Below are 17,714 nucleotides of genomic sequence, written 5' to 3'. Positions count from 1 at the left end.
GAGTTGCTTTCTTATGGGACTGATTGCTACAAATTGTACCTTATTAGCAGAAAAACAGCATGATTGATTATTTTTATATTTAATTCAACAGCATCAAGTCTATTTATACGAGTATGTTTATGGGTATAAGGAATTTTTGATATAGATTTGTCCATTGCTAGTTACTGATTTTTCTGGTTGAGAGGCATCAAGGTTTTTTTAAATTATCATTAGCATTGCACTTATTTGGCAGGTGAGATGAGCTACCTTTACTTCTTTGAGGACAGGAAGAACCGTCGAAAGCTTTGCGTCGATGCGCAGAACGTCCCATGTCCCTGTCACCCCTCACTACCGACAACTTTTGGAAGGAAGATCAATCACTCGCGGAAGAGTCCGAACCTGAAACCAGAGTTGAGATACCGGAGTGATGGCACCACCCCTGTTCTTCTGCTAGTGGCCAAAGAAGATATCCCTGTTGGCACGGAGCTGAAGTTTGACTATGGGGTCACAAAGAGCTCCTTCAGGGGGGAAGGGGCAGATGTCGACTGGTTAAATACATAAGAACCCAGTTGACACCTGTTTCTACTCTACTGGTAACAGGGTGAGCTCTGTGCTCATACATTCTAGAGTAAGTCATTTTTTCCCCCTTTTAAACTGCCCTTCATCTATTCCTCAAACATCCCATTTTTCCCCTCCATCCTCCAGCGACCTTGCCCCTTTCTGTCATCTCCTACCAAAGTCTTCTCTTTACATCTTACCCTGCCTACTCTCCCTCTTCTTACCATTTTGCCTCTTCCTCTTTCAATCTCCCTCATTTGTCTCTTTTTTTTTTATTGAATTGACATGTGTTTATAAAAACCTAATTGTATTTAATTTTTTCCCTCCATGCATCACTGGGAGCTGTGTATCGGAGTGAAAAAAAGGATTCTCTACAAGTCTTTTGCTGGGAAACGGTTGACTGTGGATGTCTGCGTAAGTACTATACAGCCACTGATGTGGCCTGAGCTTATCCATCACCACACAAAGGTGATGATTTTCTATCAGCAGCATTGTTTTCACAAGGCATAATATGACCCAGGCAACAGCCTGGATGGGACAGATTTGTGGCTTTGGCTGCTTAAGTGGTTACAGCCACGAGTCTCATTGTCACTTTAAAAACTCAGACGAAAAGAAATGAGGCACAACAAGAACTAAAGCTGGCCATACATTATACAATTTTATTATTCATTTCCTTTAGATTAACCTTCAACTATGTAGTGCCTGATTGTATACAAATTGAAAGTGTTTAGGTTTTGTATATGGTTTTTTTATGGTTTTGTATATGGTTTTGGTAAATCTAAAGGAAAATTGTTATAAGAAAATTGTATAATGCATGGCCAGCCTAAAACTTCATGTACACTAAATTTGAGTTTAGGAGCTTTTGGTGTTGTTTCACCACTCCAACTCAACTCCATAAAAGCCTATGGGGTTGATTTACTAAAGGCAAATAGGCTGTGCACTTTGCAAAGTGCAGTTGCCCTCTGCGAGTACAGTTGCTCCAGAGCATAGTAAATGAGGTAAGGCTTCACTTTTGAAAGAGTACCCAATCATGACCAAGGAAAATAAAAAAAATGCATTAATGCTTGCACATGATTGGATAATGGCAGTCAGCAGAGTTTCTGCTCATTTACTAAGCTCTGGAGCAACTGCACTCGCAGAGGGCAATTGCATTTTGCAAGGTGCACGGTCTTTTTCCCTTTAGTAAATCAACCACTATGTGTCAATGTATACATTGGGTTTTGACAGAGTTTAGGAGCTGCTGCGGTTACATAGTAAGTAAGGTTAAATAAAAATAATAGGCCATCCAGTTGTGTAGATGTACGTGTGTCAACCTCCCTCTCCTGAATGCAAAGAAATCATGTTCAGGATTGGAATGTTTTGACCACCAGCCGCAAAACACAGCAAAATCACGTCTCGATTTTGCCACGTTTTGCATTTTCCTGCAGCCAGCGGTCTAAGTAGACTATGGGGGTTATTTACAAAAGGCAAATCCATTTTGCACTACAAGTGCAAACTACAAGTGCAAAGTGCACTTGAAATTGCACTAAAAGTGCACTTGGAAGTGCAGTCTCTGTAAATCTGAGGGGTAGATCTGAAACGAGGAGAAGCTCTGCTGATTTTATTATCCAATCAAGGGCAAGCTAAAATGCTGTTTTTTATTTCCCTTGCATGTCCCCCTCGGATCTACAGCGACTGCACTTCCAAGTGCATTTTCAGTGCAATTTCAAGTGTAGTTTGCATTTGTAGTGCAAAGTGGATTTGCCTTTAGTGAATAACCCCCTATGTGTACATGAAGCCATAAACTCTTCCTGGGAATTAGCTGTGTTTAAAATATAGGGTTGGAATCCTTTGTTAGCTTTTGGTATACAGCTTCCCAGTAGCAGATTTAGTTTTGACAAAGAGGATTCTACAGCAGTGAACTGGAGACTTATTCAAACAAGTAAGGAATACTACACCCACAGTGTACTTACTGCTAGAAAGATAAAAGTTTTATGTGAGTGAGCCTTGTCATGTGGTTTTACATCCATTCAGGTAGGTTCTATAGGAATCAAATAAATGATGCTCAAATATAGGTGGGAGACAGGGTGCTGGCAACATCTCAGGATAGCAAAGGCCAGGTGCATGTGGTCTTATATACAGTCTTTAGTTTTAAATTGTTAAATTGTGTTTTGTTTTTTTTCTGCATCTGAGAACTACAGACGGTTCCTCCATGTGACTAGGATGGATCTCCACCCAGCGAGCAATGAATGAGGGCTCCCTTTTAGACCCCTTTCACACTGGGGTGTTTTTCAGGCGTGTTAGCATTAAAAAAAGCGCCTGAAAGAAGCCTCATCTGCAATCCCAATGTGAAAGCCCGAGTGCTTTTACACTGGGGCGCTGCGCTGGCAGGGCATCAAAAAAAGTCCTGCAAGCAGCTTCTTTGCAGCGCTTTTGTGTTTTTGCCACCGGGATGGGTGCGCCGATGGCCGAGCCCTTTCACACTGCCAGCGCCCGAAAAACGCCTGAAAAACGCCCAGTGTGAAAGGGATCTTAAGCGGCGCTTTACAAGCGTTTTTTGGGCGCTGGCAATGTGAAAGCGGGCTTTCACATTGGGATTGCAGATGAGGCTTCTTTCAGGCGCATTACAGGTGATTTTTTTTTTTAAACGCTAAAGCGCCTGAAAAATGCCCCAGTGTGAAAGGGGTCTTATGGTAATTATTCTACATGCAGCATGCCGAGTGGTTTAAACAATGTTTAAAATGTTATACATGAGTTTCATCAATAGCTGTTCACACCAGCCTTGTACAAGCTGTAGCCCATGTAAACTGTGCCAATGAGGTGGTGATAAATAGTTATTCAATTAGTTATACTGTATGTGTGTATTTATATATATATATATATATTTAACTCTTTCATGATTAAGCCTATTTTTGACATTTGGTGTTTACAAGTTAAAATCTGTATTTTTTGCTAGTAAATTACTTAGAGCCCCCAAACATTATATATATTTTTTAGCAGAGAATCTAGAGAATAAAATGGCAATTGTTGCAATATTTTATGTCACACAGTATTTGTGCAGCGGTGTTTTAAACACAACTTTTTGGGAAAAGGGACATTTTCATGAATTTAAAAAAAAAGAAACAGTAAAGTTAGCCAAATTTTTTTGTATAATGTGAAAGATGATGTTACGCCGAGTAAATAGAGACCAAACATGTCATGCTTTATAATTGCACGCACTCGTGGAATGGCGACAAACTACGGTACCTAAAAATCTCCATAGGCAACGTTTTAAATTTTTTTTACAGTTACCAGGTTAGAGTTACAGAGAAGGTCTAGTGCTAGAATTATTGCTCTCGCTCTGATGATCGCGGCGATAACTCACATGTGTGATTTGAACACTGTTTACATATGAGGGCGCGACTTCCGTATGCGTTTTCTTTGCTGCGCAAGCTCGCGGGGACGGGGGCAGTTTAAAATGTTTTTTTCTTTCTTATTTATTTTATTTATTTGAATATTGATAAATTGTGTTTTTTAAAAAAAATTGATCACTTTTATTGCTGTCACAAGGAATGTAAACATACCTTGTGACAGTAATAGGTGGTGACAGGTACTCTTTATGGAGGGATCAGGGGTCTTTGCACTTCAAAGTATTTAAATCGCCGTTTTCGGTAATTCCGAATACTGTATATTTTTTTTAAATCGGCGCAATTGGCAGCCGAGTAAACGTGAAGTGACGTCATGACGTCGCTTCCGTGTTTACAATCAGGAGACTGGAACGAAGCCTTTTCCGGCTTCGTTCCAGTCTGTCCCTAGCCGCCGGAGGCATCGGATTGTCGATCGGTTCTCCCGGTGGGATGGGAGGCCCGTTGAGAGCGGCGGGAGGGGGGGTCGTCCCCTCCCGCTCCTCCGGTATAACAGCCGAGCGGCTTTTAGCCGCATCGGTTGTTATCCCTGGAAAGCCGATCGCCAGCTCTAAAAAACGGTACCAGGATGATGCCTGCAGCTGTGGGCATCATCCTGGTGTAACCCCCCAAAAGCCGAGGCCGCACATCTGCATACGCTCGGCGGCAAGGGGATAATATATATATATATATCTGAAGACTACGGATGACACAACCTCCCTATGTAAACCACAGTTGACCTCCTAAATAAAGAGAAAGAGCCCCACCTCTCCCTATAGCGTAAGTATTAATGATTTAAAGGGATTGCAAGCTTAATTTTTATTAAACAGCACACATATTATACTTGCCTTCTCTGTGAGATGGAATTCCACAGAGCGGTCCTGACCCTCTTCTTTTGTCAGTGTCCCTGGCTCCTCCTTTTCTCTTCACACCCCCGATCCCAAGCTGCTGCGCTGCCTGAGTCCACAGACACAGTGGGGCTTGGCCCTGCCTCATACTCCCTCGACACAGGATTTGACTGACAGCAGAAGCCAGTGGCTCCTGCTACCTTAGTAAATCCTGTAAGAGGGGAGAGAGAGCTGCTATAGACTGGCACAGTGCTGATAGAGTGAGGACTCGGGTAGGTATAAAAAGGGGTGAGGGGGCAACTACTGCCGGAATTTTTTTACCTTAGTGCAGGGAATTTATTAAAGTAAAAAAAGTTAAGGCATAGCTCCCAACTGTCCCTCTTTTCGAGGGACTGTCCCTGATTTGGAGCAATGTCCCTCTGTCCCTCATTCCTCCTCATTTGTCCCTCATTTTGGTCTGATCTCTATAGTTGTATATAAAATGCACTTTTTATCTTTCAAAAAGTGTTTCCCAGTGCTAAACCTTTCATCTGATTTCTAAATTGCTGCATTTGTACATTTTAAAAGCCAATATAAAGGAATAGAAGTGGTAAAAAAAAGCCATTGTGGATTTAATTAAACTTTTTTTGGTTAATTCTTCTTTAAGGGGGTGTGGCAGGGGGCGTGTCCTATGCCTGCATACATTTGCTTGTAGTTGTCCCTCATTCCCATCTCAAAATGTTGGGAGGTATGGTTAAGGCTTTAGAACCCCTAAAGGTTGCAAGTATTAAAATTCCCCCTTCTCTAGGAAGAGGGATTATTCCAATGCCTCATCCACACATGACTAAGATAGCTTCAGTCCTCCCTTTACAGACAATGATTGCAGATTTAAACCGACTGCTGTATACACAGGATCGCGTCCATGGCTGCAAACCCAACCATTATTGATTGGACAATTGCCTGTTATGTGCAGACTTCTTGTCATGGGGTTAAAGGATACAAACAACCCTGATGTAGCAAAAAGGTCAAGTGTTTCCACCCCGTGTAACCGTTCAGAATGTAAATATGAGAGTCACAAAAATGTTTTCCCTCCTACAGAAAATGACCCGAAGGCACCAGAAGACACTGAAGGCACCAGAAGACACCGAAGATACCGAAGACACCACTTTAAAGCTACAGAAAAGCCTGAATGAGAAGCCTTTCATTTCAGCACACGAAGATTATCACAATCTAAGAAGAAACACAATGGCTCTTTTCAGAGCCACCTCAACACCCTAAAAAAGAGCTATGATACTTTTGTTCTCGATCTTCTCCAGACACATACTCACACATTTATGCACATGTGGTGAGTTTACCTGGCCACACAAGTCTCAAAGTTCAGCCTGTTCAATGGGGACCAGTTTGATCCATGTAGGTTCTGGCTGGTTTGATCCATGTAGGTTCTGGCTGGTTTGATCCATGTAGGTTCTGGCTGGTTGTACACAAGTTGACCTATCAACTGACTTGTGTACAACCAGCCTTTTGGGTTTTTCCCCAAATAATTAGTGCTGCCAGCTTCAGCCTGAAACCGTAATCATTGTGTTCTGCCGGCAACACACAATAGTGTAGTGTGAGAGGTTCCCCCATCAGCACGGACTGTGTTGATGGGGCAATCAAGCAATTGCATCATTTATGGCCTGCGTTACACTTTTAATCAAAGTCAAACTAGCATACTACCATATCAAACAGTCTCCATACTCACTGCAACCATACAACAAATCATAGGATGTGTAGTTTATAATCTGCCAAACTGCTTTTACGTTTAAATCGAAGTGCACATATACAGGTCACATTTTACCAGTAAAGCAACAGTTTCAAACAACCACATTCTTTGTCAAGCTGACATTCAGCATGTCAAATATTGTCTTTTTAAACTGTTGCAAATATTCAAATCACATTTTATCAGTAAAGCACTTGGATTTACAAGTAAATGCAGTTTAAGACTTGTGACTACAAATCATTTGATTTTGTTTTATTTAACAATCTATCTTGATCTCTCCTCCTTTCTAGATGGCCATAGATGGATTGAAATTTGTCCGGTTTAGCAGGAAACCATTGAAAAAGCGAAAAAACAAACATGTTATACTTACCTGCTCTGTGCAGTGGATTTGCACAGAGCAGCCCCGATCCTCCAGCCCTCCTGGCTCTTCCCTCCTACCAGGTGCCTCCATAGCAAACAGCTTGCAATGGGGGCACTCAAGCAGGCACGCTCCTGAGCTGCGGCTCTGTGTGTCCATTCACACACGGAGCCGTGGCTCAGCCTCGCCCTCTCCATCTCCTGATTGGAGATGGATGGCTTTTGGCCATCTCACTGGCTGAGATGGCCAAAAGCCAATCAGGAGTGAGAGTCCCCAGAGGGGCAAGGCTATCATAGACATTGCTGGATTGAGATGGGGCTCAGGTAAGTATTGGGAGGGGGGGTGCTGCACACAGGTTTTTTTACCTTCATGCATAGGAGGTAAAAAACCTTGTGCCTTTACAGACACTTTAAGTCGATCAATCAGATTTTTTTTTGTTCAATCACTGCTGGTGGCTATAGCCACTATAGCTATATTTGTTTAAGACAAATTTGAAGTCATATATAATACTTGAGCTGTCATGTGTGTGTGTTATGCTATGCCATCATGGACCAATCATGGGTGGTCTTTCCTGGTAAGATGCACTTCTACCATCTTATGTATTATTAAGCATTGTACCTGCTCTTGTATGTTGTAAAATAAAATGGAATTTATTTACAAAAAAGACTTGCATGATCTATCCAACAGATTAAAATGTTCTTGGGACCATCATTTTTTCTTTACTTTTATACAGGACAAGGGGGGCAGAAGGGGAACCTGCCCTGGGAACAGTGGGGGCGGGGGGGGGGGCACACTGCAAGCTTGTGGGCAACATGGAGCAGACAAGGAGAAATGAGAAATGAGAGACCATCAGTACATCAGGATTGATCCATTTTCGAATATATCTCATAGTTTGTAGATGCTATAACTTTCCTGTAAACCAATTAATATACACTTATTGGGAATTTTTTACCAAAGACATGTAGCAGAATTCATTTTGGCCTAAATTTATTACAAAATTTGATTTTATTGGATATACAGTATTTTATAACAAAGTAGAAAATGTTGGGTGTTTTCAAAATTTTCTGATTTTTTTCGTTAATGTAATAAGAAAAAACAGTGGTGATCAAATACCACCAAACAAAAGCTCTATCAGTCTCAAAAAAAGATAACATTTTTATTTGGGTACAGTGTTGCATGATGACGCCATTGACAGTTAAAGTAGCAAAGTGCTATATAAAAATGGCCTGGTCATAAAAAGAGGTAAAGCCTTCCAGAGTTCAGGTGGTTAAAAAAAAAAAAAAAAGTCAATAACACAATCAAATGCCCTCTTACTATGGCCAATACTGGAAAGTTTCTTTTTTAATAATGCTTATACAGTAAATACAACAACACATTGGGGGTTATTTCACTTTGCACTGCAAGTGCACTTGGAAGTAAAGTCGCTGTAGATCCAAGGGGAACATGCAAGGAAAATAAAAAAACAGCATTTTAGCTTGTACATGATTGGATGATAAAATCAGCAGAGCTTCCACTCATTTCAGATCTACCCCTTAGATTTAGAGTGACTGCACTTTCAAGTGGATTTGCCTTTCGTAAATAACCCCCAATATGTTACAGGACAAATTCTAGCAAAAGACAATATAAATAGTTTCCTAATTAACAATGATTTATAAAGATCTATACATCCCATCCTAAACATTTTTCTGCCAGTGCCAATTTTTTCATTTTTCACACACCTTTTAAAATCTAGTTTTTTTACATGAAACCGTAAACAATTATATTTCAATTAACAACATAATAAAAATGAATAGTTTATTACCCATTTTTTTGGTAAGATATAAAAGCTAGGGTTGCATCAAGTAAATATTTACCAAACATGTTAAGCCTTAAAATTGTGCATTGGCCACAAAAATAGTACACGTTTTTTTAGTTAAAGTAGAACTAAAGGCAAATCTTTTTTTTTTCATTTTGGATAGAGTAGGGGAAGGTAATATCCCCTGACATTTTTTTTTGCCATCTGTGTCCCATTGGGGAGATTTACTTTTATTTCCTGTCCCATAGCCAAAACAGGAAGTGAAAGAAAATCCCCGCAAATTAAAAGAATCCTTTGGGGCCCCCAGGCCACCATAATTACACCCCAATTGGAAAATGTTCCCTTTACTTTTCTGTCAATAACTCAATAACTGGTAAACAGGAGAAATAGAGAGGAGGAATCACCCTAATGGGGACTCAGACAGCAATAAAATACCGACAGGTGTTCTAATCCATCTCCAATCTAAAACAAAACAAACTGTTTTACCTTTAATTATACATTATCTATGAAGGAAGGCATAGAATTCTTGCCCTTCATTGTGATGGATACCTCAGATACACTTGCATGACCTACATGTGTTTGAAATTGTGTGTATGTAGGGGGTGACCGGGGGAGCTTTTTTTTTTTTTGTTATATTTAATTTTTTTACAATTTTTTCATATTACTATCACAAGGAAGCTAATAAGCCCCCTATATAATAGCATGGGGGGTTGACAGATACTCTATATGATAGACATTGGGGGTCTATGATGGCACCTTCTTGTTACTATAAAAATGATTAGGCAGATCTACAGCTGCCTGGATCACTTTTACATGACAGCCAACTGCCAGCTGAAAGAAACAATACAAATGCCAAGTTCACAGCTGTAGTTTTAACCCCTTGAATATCAGGACATTTGTAAACATACTTTGTTTGGGGTTAAAGAAAGACAATTTTGGTTGAAAGACCTCTTTCTTCAAGTCCCTCCTTATTGTGCATCTTGAAACAGCCACACCACATGTTTTCAGAGAGTTCTGTATTTCACCTGAAGTTATTTGTGGGTTTTTCATTCATTTGTGGCGCCAGCCACACACAAATTTGCGGCCTACAAATACTCCATAACATGAAGAAAGCCATTACTATGCAAATACCACAAAGTATCACGCTTACAATACGCCAAACAGCACAGAGACCAGCCTCAAACCTTCTGGCACAAAGTCATTTGGAGTGATGAGACCAAAATTGAGCTTTTTGGCCACAACCATAAACACTACATTTTGGAGAGGAGACAACAAGGCCTATGATGAAAGGTACACCATTCCTACTGTGAAACACGGAGGTGGATCGCTGATTGTTTTGGGGGTGTGTGAGCTACAAAGGCACAGGAAATTTGGTCAAAATTGATGGCAAGATGAATGCAGTATGTTATCAAAAAATACTGGAGGAACATTTGCATTCATCAGCCAGGAAGCTGCGCATGGGACGTACTTGGACATTCCAACATGACAATGATCCAAAACACAAGGCCAAACATTTATGGGAGCTGCTTCAGTAAACAAACCAATAGTAAGACTTTAAGCACTTACTTTTTTACTGTACCCTAAATGTGTTTATATAGTTTTCACCATAGGCGTGCGCAAAGGGTGTGCCTGGGCACACCCTAATCACCCCGTGTGGTGCATATTTCCAATGTTTAGGCCCCTGATATTTCTCCAAATAAGTCCTAAAAAATTGCAAAAAAACAATTAAAATAAGATTGTAACTTCCCTACTGACACCACCAATATCTGCCCTTATGACACCATTCACTGCTCTACTGACACCTTCCGTATATATACACATGCACACATAAGCATATGTGTTTGAGCTTTGAGGTGCACACCCTAATGCAATAGGATGCGCACACCTATGGTTTTCACTGAGACCTAAAAGAGAAGTAAAGTCATTTTTTTTTTTTTTTTTTGGCTATGCTTGTCTTTTGGGTCATAGAAGTACATTTACTAACACAAAGTCATGATCACAATAGGTTGATGAGGTAAAACCATGTCATGATCAAGAAGGCATGACAACTGGCTCTGCCTATTTGTGTGTAGAGTGCCAGAGCCAGCCACTCCAGCACCCTCCCCCGCCTAGAACTCCAGCCAACCCTGGAGGAGCAGGGAGAGGAGAAGGAAATCCCTGCAGCTTACATTCACTGACCACCGCTGGGAGCAGAGACTGACCGATCAGTGGTCATGTGATCAGTCAGGCCTCAGTCTTAGAGCAGGGCGGTACAGCTGCAGCATCATAAGGGTTACAGACGTCTCCTTTAAAATAGGCTATATTTTTACTGCAGAAATACTGACCTATGAACTCATTTCATGTAAACAATTGTTCTTCTAGTTTATAATGTGCAATCCTGAATGTGTTGAAAGTGCCGGAAATGAAAGTTCAGCAAGGTTGATTCTCCAGCCAGACAATGCGCTTTTGTTCATCAGTGATGGCGCTCTTTACTCTGCAGAGTAGAGATTCTGCGTCATTCCAGCTGTCAGGATCCACAGTTCTATAAAGACAAGGCAGGGCATCCAGCTCGGCTTCTTCCCTCTGGGCACACTCCAGTAGCAGGTCCTCACACTTTCCCCACCATTGCCGAGTTTTTCTAAACAATGCAGAAAGATATGTAAGAATGTATTCACATCTATAGTATATATCTATATTTCAGTTCTCTATCCCTCTGAGAAAGCATCTTATAAATATTCCTTACAGATCCAATGAGATCTTTCCTTATAATCACTAAAATGATTTTCGTCACCATCAACTCTAGTATTGAAAATAATAGTCATTTCCTGTATCCTAACACTTAATAAAAAGAGGTGTATTTTTCTGTACACAGTTTTTCCAGCATTATGCATTGAAGCTGCGCAATGGGGAAAAAAAACTTTATCCAAATATAATTCTCAATAGCCACAAAAGATATAAATCAACTTTGTGCGAGCCAATGCCTTTGCAAACCCAGATATTACCATGTAAAGTAGCGATAGCATCATCATCACCAAGCTATTTACCCGCTGTGCTGAAAGCAGAGCTGTGGGAGGAACCCAGTAGGCCCCTCCCACTACAGGCTGCCTGCAGAAAGCTACAGGAAGGGGCGGATACAAGACCAGACACCCTGTACAAGGAGAGAAAGCAGCAGTGACCAGTCTTTATTACAGGAAGTTCCTGCACAGAGGCAAAATTTCACACTGGATTACTGCACAGATCTGGAAGAAACTAAGCACTCTAATGCCCCGTACACACTGTTGGATTTTCTGACGGAAAATGTTCCATGGGAGCTTGTTGTCGGAAATTCCGACTGTGTATAGGCTCCATCGGATATTTTCCATCGGAATTTCCGTCACACAAAATTTGAGATCTGGATCTCAAATTTTCTGACAACAAAATCCGTTGTCGGAAATTCCGATCGTGTGTACACAATTCCGACGCACAAAATTTCACGCATGCTCGGAATCAAGCAGAAGAGCCGCACTGGCAATTGAACTTCATTTTTCTCGGCTCATCGTATGTGTTGTACGTCACCGCGCTCTTGACGTTCGGAATTTCCGACAACATTTGTGTGACCGTGTGTATGCAAGACAAGTTTGAGCCAACATCTGTCGGAAAAAATCCATGGATTTTGTTGTTGGAATGTCCGATCGTGTGTACGGGGTATAAAAATACCTCTTCACCTCTGATTGACAGTGGCATCAGGAGTGACCCATATAAGTCTGTCATTTAGACTTGTATTTATGGCCTCCCACACATATCACAGTAATACCCATGATAATGCATTCATCTGCTTCTCTCTCCATAAGCATGGTTTCATCTGTGTTCAAAAATCATTCAGGGTCATCATTTATTATCCTATACAGTGCCTTGAAAAAGTATTCATGCCCCTTGAAATTTTCTACATTTTGTCATGTTACAGCTAAAAATGTAAATGTGTGTTATTGGGATTTTATGTGATAGACCAACACAACGTGACACATAGTTTTGAAGTGTAAGGAAAACGATAAATGGTTTTCCAAATTATTTACAAATAATTATCTGAAAAGTGTAGCGTGCATTTGTATTCAGCCTCATTTACTCTGATACCCCTAACTAAAATCTAGTGGAACCAATTGCCTTCAGAAGTCACCTAATTGGAAAATAGAGTCCACCTGTGTGTAATTTAATCTCAGTATAAATACAGCTGTTCTGTGAAGCCCTCATATGTTTGTTAGAGAACCTTAGTGAACAAACAGCATCATGAAGGCCAAGGAACACACCAGACAGGTCAGAGATAAAGTTGTGGAGAAGTTTAAAGCAGGGTTAGGTTATAAAAAAATATCCCAAGCTTTGAACATCTCATGGAGCACTGTTCAATCCATCATCCAAAAATGGAAAGAGAATTGCACAACTGCAAAGACACTTCCAAGTAAACTGACAGGCCGGGGTAAGGACAGCATTATTCAGAGAAACAACCAAGAGGCCCATGGTAACTCTGGAGGAGCTGCAGAGATCCACAGCTCAGGTGGGAGAATCTGTCCACAGGACAACTATTAGTCGTGCACTCCACAAATCTGGCCTTTATGGAAGAGTGACAAGAAGAAAGTCATTGTTGAAAGAAAACCATAAGAAGTTCCGTTTGCAGTTTGCGAGAAGCCATGTTGGGGACACAGCAAGCATGTGGAAGAAGGTGCTCTGGTCAGATGAGACCAAAATTTTAAATTTTAATTTTTGGCCTAAAAGCAAAATGCTATGTGTGGTGAAAAATTAACACACCACCTTGAACACACCATCCCCACTGTGAAACATGGTGGTGGCAGCATCATGTTGTGGGGATGCTTTTCTTCAGCAGGGACAGGGAAGCTGGTCAGAGTTGATGGGAAGATGGATGGAGCCAAATACAATCTTAGAAGAAAACCTGTTAGAGTTTGCAAAAGACTTGAGACCGGGGCGGAGGTTCACCTCCCAGCAGGACAATGACCCTAAACACAGCCAGAGTTACAATGGAATGGTTTAGGTCAAAGCATATTCATGTGTTAGAATGGTCCAGTCAACGTCCAGACCTAAATCATAATGAGAACCTGTGGCAAGACTTGAAAATTGCTGTTCACAGACGCTCTCCATCCAATCTTTTGCAAAGAAAAAATGGGCAAAAATGTCACTCTCTAGATGTGCAAAGCTGGTAGAGACATCCCCAAAAAGACTTGCAGCTGTAATTGCAGTGAAAGGTGGTTCTACAAAGTATTGACTTGGGGGGCTGAATACAAATGCACACCACGCTTTTCACATATTTATTTGTAAAAAAAATGAGAAAACCATTTATCATTTTCCTTTCACTTCACAATTATGTGCCACTTTGTGTTGGTCTTTTACATAAAATCCCAATAAAATACATTTACGTTTTTGGTTGTAACATGACAAAATGTGGAACATTTCAAGAGGTATGAATACTTTTTCAAGGCACTGTAAATGGCAAAAAAAATGAAATCCCAGTGCCTGTGCAGTTCCAGGTTGTTCGCAAATGTCTGACACTGATCTGCCCCTATGCTGCCTATAATTACTACAAAGTTACAACGGACAGTCTGATTACTAGGGGATAGGTGATTGAAGAAATGCTTCCTCCTGTGTGCAGTAGACTTACCCCATCTCAGTCTAGGAAAAGTCTTACTTAAAGCTCAAGGACAGCTTTTTAATGGTAAGAGTACAGATTTTGTAAGTAATCTGAAGCTGTAAAAGTGGAACTTCAGGAATTCAGCCACTTTGTCAAATCTGCTGGTTTACTATGGGTTAAGTCCAACAAGGTGCATGTCACCTTAGGCCTGGTTCACACCTATGCATTTTTAGTGCTTTTTGCATTTTGCAGATTTGTTCTACAGTCCATTTAATATGGTTTCCTATGGGACATGTGCTGTAGTGCAAATCTGCAAAATGCAAAAAGCACTAAAAATGCATAGGTGTGAATCGAGCCTTATAGACTAGGAGTACAACTATCGCTACACTCTCAGAGCTCTAAAAGGAGACATTCTGTGTTCTCAAACATGGCATCTCTGCTCTCACCTCCCCACTGCTGTGAATGGGTTCACATAATATAAAGTGCTTTGTGATAGGGCAAGAGGAAGGGAGGGGCGGGCACAGCGGCTGCATGCAACTCTGCAGTTGCAGGAGCTAAGACCAGAAGGTCCAGTGTGGAGCACCAGAAGTATAGTGATAGCTATAATCCCAGTGCTCAGTAAATGCCAATTTCAAAATTTAAGAGATAAGCCCACAAGGTGACAACTTAACCCCTAGTAATCCAAAACATTTTACAAAGTGGCTGAATTCCAGAAATTCAGCTTTAATATTAGGGTCAGTGTTAAAACTAAATGGTATTGTACAGAATTTCTATATCTTTAATGACTATTGTCTTGTTTACAGCTTGTATAATGTAAGTATTAAATGTCACCTACTTAAGTTTTTTGGAACTCTTCTCAGTCAATGGGATGTGCAGAATAATGGGATAGATACCCACACGAATCAAAGCAGAGAGACAGGATAGCCCAAGCTCTAGAAGGCAGTGTGCATTCTGTGGTATAATAAAGAGGGTAGAAATGGTTAGCTTTTTATTATATTATGTTTCCCTAGGACAAACTCAACACAGAGTTTATATCTTAGCTTTCTTGCATCAGTAACACATTTTTCTGAATTGCACATACAGTAGTTCCCAATCAGACATTCTGTTCCCCATTGTAGCAGTTATGGAGCCTAAAAAGAGTTTTATACTACTGCGATCTTTGTATTCTGAACAAAGTGTTCATCCAGGGTAAAAGTTCCATGTAATGCCTATGGCAAATGGATTTAGCTGGAATCACAAAGTTGAACTCCAGGCACTAATGTTTTTAAGCCAATGCAAGGGATGAACGGCATGTCTATAAAAACGATGTACTGTATTACCTGCATGTTGATTTTTGTCAAGTTGCAGGGAAAGAATATAGTCCATTAACTGCCTGCTCCCCATTTCTATATTCACATTCCTGATGTCTTGAGGATAAAAGCTCCCTGCATAGGACTTTAGATCTGTCCAGCCTATGGACACGTACCCATGACTCTTTAGGAATCTTGCTTGCATAGAGGCTGAGTATAAAGTAGTTAATATGCCCAGCCAATCACCCTTTTCAGTGAGGCTGTGCCCATTCACGTAATTTCACAGGTTCTAGGTCTGCTGGGACATGTGTTGGTAGGACCTTCACCAGCGTCATAAGTATGCAGCAATATGCACTACAATTGCAAAGTGTGGCGATTCCTCAGAATGGCAATTGCTCCGCATGACTATAGACCTGGACTAAATATCCCAGGGACTTTTGCTACCATCAGGGAGATTGCTGGGAAAAGCTAGAAAAGAGGCCAAAGACTGTACAGGGAGGGTGAGGTTGCGGCCTACCACGCGGTGTACAATATTCCAATTCAGCCGAGAAGGGCCTAGCGCTGCTTGTTGTTCATCGAACATCTATCCAGCACCACCTTGACAGTCGGCCTGGTCATTGGTGAGAGGGCAATTGCCCACCGTTGCAAACCTTTCTTTGTTGCTTCACTGGGACACTGTGCACAGACAGCTTTACCCTGGGGAAACACTTTACTACACTTCTATTTGAACACTGTACATAGACACCTGTTGCATCAACCATTCCCAGAAATACCATTGCCTTGTTACTGCACCTTATTGGATATAGTTAATGAGCTGCGACTGCCGGCGAAGACCATCAGGTCTGCAACTGGGACATTGCTGTCATTACTACTTAAAGGGCCCTCACACCATTCTTGTTTGATTGATCTCTCATTAGGATTAAAAGTCAAATAGGCCGGCCTGGGTTCCCCCTTTAGAAGTCTTGCCAGAATTAATGCCTATGCCTAACTCTTGCTTATCCTTTCAAGTCATGTTCAAGTGGTACTCCATTGCACTATTGTAGAGGGATTCTTCTGCTGAGTCAGGACTGTTATCCAAAGCTCAGCGGATCTATTACCTCCTCTTTGCAACAAGATTTTCTTTGAGTTATTCCAGTAAATGTTATTAGGATATAAACTCACTGATTTTTTTTAACTTATTACTTTAAGGTGGTGCAAAGGTGTCTGAACCCAGAGTGTCAGGTGGGTTGGAATGTTCACAGGGTCATGGTGGTGCAGATGAGCAGGTAAATCCAAGCAATCCTCAAGGGGGTCATGCTACAAGTAGATCACATTTACATGATAAAGTGATCTACCCCTGTCCTGACACCAGTTAAAAATTGTCATAGTAACAGCTTAATTTTAATGGTATGATTACATTAAGGTAAAGTATGACATTTTTTTCTATAGAAATCAGGGGAGTTAATGTACACTGTGAGCTTTAAAGTAAAGATAAAGTTCATCTTGGATTACCCAAGAAATATGAAACATCATTGGGTCATTTAAACCCAGCTACATCTTTTCAAAAACAAATTAAAATATCGTTTTTATTATAAACCTTTTAAAGCCTTCTGAATTCTTACCTGTTGGGCTACAGATTCCACATTCTGTCTAGTATACCAGCAGCGTATGCCCTCTCCCTCCTTTTCACCAATTATGTCTCCACGTTGATTTCCTGCTGCATATTCAGCATCCGTCAAACATTCTAAAAGGAATAGCTTCAGTGAGAATACATAGCAAAGTACATATGCAAAGCAGCACTGGCATAAAAGAAGTGAGGTGGTGAGAGCAGGCCACCTAGGTGTCATCAATAAGAGTGGGCATGTATGGGCATCACTAAGCTCATTCCTGGTGTCCCAGGTCAGTGAAACCCATTGGAGTGCAGGTTGTCCTGAACAGATTGATCTCCCACCTGATGGTGCCCGAGTAGTGATAGTGGAAACCTAACTCAGAAGAACCAGAGAGCAGCGCAGGACATGGATTTTTCCTTCAGGGAAGCAATCACCGACACCAATGATGCAGCACTCATTGACCACCAATGCTGGTGCAATCTTACTCTGACTAATCACCAAGGGCCACTCTGCCATCCACTAACCACCAATTAAAGGATGTATTCTTTTTACCACTCTTTCCATTCTTTCCACTTACCATTGATGTAAGGGGGCATTCTTCCCAT

At 41.0% G+C, this 17,714-nt stretch overlaps 1 long non-coding RNA gene across 1 annotated transcript; it reads right to left on the bottom strand.

Annotated features, from left to right (window-relative positions):
* Nucleotides 1-9,612: 9,612 nt before the first annotated feature.
* LOC141113894 (uncharacterized) lies at nucleotides 9,613-17,215 on the bottom strand. Its single transcript, XR_012236827.1, has 3 exons — nucleotides 17,122-17,215; nucleotides 15,067-15,182; nucleotides 9,613-11,255 (listed from the first exon to the last, which is right to left on the bottom strand). It is a non-coding gene; the product is annotated as an uncharacterized lncRNA (long non-coding RNA).
* Between the last annotated feature and the right edge of the window lie 499 nt (nucleotides 17,216-17,714).

The sequence above is a fragment of the Aquarana catesbeiana genome, linkage group LG12 (genome assembly GCF_042186555.1).
Source record: "Aquarana catesbeiana isolate 2022-GZ linkage group LG12, ASM4218655v1, whole genome shotgun sequence".
NCBI lineage: Eukaryota > Metazoa > Chordata > Amphibia > Anura > Ranidae > Aquarana > Aquarana catesbeiana.
This window is presented reverse-complemented; position numbering and strand designations above follow the sequence as displayed.